Source organism: Penaeus monodon, chromosome 8 (genome assembly GCF_015228065.2).
Source record: "Penaeus monodon isolate SGIC_2016 chromosome 8, NSTDA_Pmon_1, whole genome shotgun sequence".
In the NCBI taxonomy this organism is placed as follows: Eukaryota; Metazoa; Arthropoda; class Malacostraca; order Decapoda; family Penaeidae; genus Penaeus; species Penaeus monodon.
In genome coordinates this window covers 28,042,589-28,045,088 of record NC_051393.1, presented here as the reverse complement: position 1 = coordinate 28,045,088, position 2,500 = coordinate 28,042,589, and the positions used below count along the sequence as shown (strand labels likewise).

The following is a 2,500-nucleotide window of genomic DNA, read 5'->3' as shown; positions in this document are numbered from 1 at the left end:
ATTTTTTATGTTGTAAGAGTTATAAACAACACAGGTACAGCTGCTGCAGCCTCATATGTAACACAAAATGAAAATATCCACGTCTATCACTGCTCGGGGATTAAGTCAACTACACCCCCACACAACCATAGTTCTTAATGTTGCATTTTCTGTAAGTTGTCAAGAAGTACTAATAAAGGGAGGATTACGGTGGCTTGCTTCCCTGTCTAGGGGAGAAATAGAAGGTAGGGAAAGTTAGGTTTGGACTGTTGGGTTTGCATTAAACCCTGGTTTTGGGACTTGGTCTCTGGAGAGTGCATTACCCTTGGTAACAAATAACCACAATAAACTTTGGGGAATTTTGGGGTATAACTTTAAGAAATATTGGGAGAACAAGGGCAAACCCAATATATTTATGCATTTTTGTGTTATATAGGAGGCTTTACCCACTTACACCTCCATCCAGGGTGGGGCTAACCCCCCACCTGGTCTATGATATCTTCATATGTTCTAACTCTAGAGAGGCCAGGCTGCAGGTCACTTGAATTGTTGGGGTTTCTAGGTTGTTGGTGGTTGGAATTACAGTTTCTTGGCCTTGAACTGTTGGTGGACTACTTCTGCCTTGCACTGGTGGAGAAACAGATACTGAGCCAGGTGTTGTTTGTAGAATTTTTGCGGATTACCTGGTCTCCTGCTCCACCCTTTCATGTCTTGGCATAAACGCTCCATGTTCTGTATCTGGATTTGCAGGTTTTCAGGATACACAAAGTATTCGGTGTGGTTTATGACTTATAGTCCAATTTGCAGTCCATCCATCATTTACAGGAAGAACATACTTCTTTAATAGAGGTACAAGGGTTTGGGCATCATGGTTCCTGCTCAGGGGCTTAACAAAGGGGACAAGGAAGAGCTTCATACTTACATGCTCACTCCTGCCTAACACCCATGTCTGGCTCAGCAGCCTTCTCTTCTTATATTTTTGCATACCAAAGAGTGTCTCATCAATTTCAACAACAATTCCAGGTCCATGTATGGGTTGTCTAGCCTCTGCATGGTAATCTCGAAGCAGAATCTCTGCCACTCCACACTAGTGCGCTTGGCAAAATTGAGACACTGTATCACAGTCTGATGATTCCAGTCCCTGCTTAGCCAGTAATTAACCCTTTGCCGACGGGTGGCATGTACGCACATGCCATGGCATGGCGGGACTATCTGCTGGGGGCATGTATGTACATGCCATGGTGTATGTATGGAGTTTTTTTTGTTACAATCACAGCAAGATATTATTTTTCTGCCACTGAAAGTGTGATTAAGTCATTTTTAACGCTTTTTCATTTTTACTGTACAAAAAAAAAAAAAATGCAACAAACCGACGATTCAACTCCATGATGCCGCACACTGCTTATTTTATTCAGACTATAGACTGAATAATGATCAACTATGGAGTCTATATAACAACAAAAATACCCTTCAGTCTCGATTTATCAGGAAGTATGGCAAGTAGAGACTTTAGAAAATAATGAAAACTGAAAATACAATATATCTTCATAGTATTACAAAGAAACGGCATGGGATGCTGGTATTTGGCATGAGTGGTCGGCAGCGAGGCCCGGGCCACTATGAATACTACCCATCGGGAAAGGGTTAATGAATGACAGGACTTGATGGGGTTCAAGTTGAGTTCCTGAGAGAAATGTCCCTTTGTAGCTGCTTACAGCAAAGCCACACTGTTTTCTTTTTTTGTTTTTAGGACCCTTTTCCAAGCAGCACAAGCCCATTGGTGTCTGTCTATTCTGTAATGACACTTAGTCTTACATTCTGGGAACTGTACTTCCACTGGCAGTAAGTTATCCTCACACTCTACCCACTGCTTAGCCATGATAGAACTGATTTGAATCTCAACCTCCTTTCATCCTAGACCCATAATAATACCAAAATTAAAATATGATCATAGTACCATCCTGCAGTTAGACATGCCTTCCTTCAATCTAGTGCATCTAATTGCTGTAGAAATTGCTATTAATTAAAATAGTATTATGTGATATAGGGCCTGCAATCTGAATTCCAATATGGTAGTTGCCATGACCCCTATGTTTCATGCTCTGGCAAAGGCCAGAAATCTATGCAACATGTTTTAGATAATCATGGTATATATTCAATTTATTTCAGCCATATTGTACAAGGTAAACTTTGTCAGTAATGACACAACAAAATTATAAACACTAGTCTTCTATGGCGTCCCCTTCGCAACTTGATCATGAAGTTGTGCAACACAGAATTAAAATTACATATTAAATGCACTAAGATATGAAAAATCCAGTGACACTGTTATAAAGAGAAAGAAAAAATTATTCATTCATGAAATAACCAGTGTATGGGAAGAATAATGTCAGAAGTAGAGAGAAAATAGGTCACAACAAATGCCATGCATAAAGTCCATGGCAATTGAGTGAGGGTCTAGGGTCTGTTTTTATAGTTTGCGCAGTTGTCACGTGCAAATAGTCTTCTGTCTTCACAGTAC

The 2,500-nt window shown here is 40.2% G+C and overlaps 1 protein-coding gene across 1 annotated transcript in view; it reads left to right on the top strand.

The window, feature by feature from the left end:
• Window positions 1-2,500, top strand: part of LOC119576273 (probable glutamine--tRNA ligase) — a 16,222-nt gene that overhangs the window by 959 nt on the left and 12,763 nt on the right. The window lies entirely within an intron of this gene.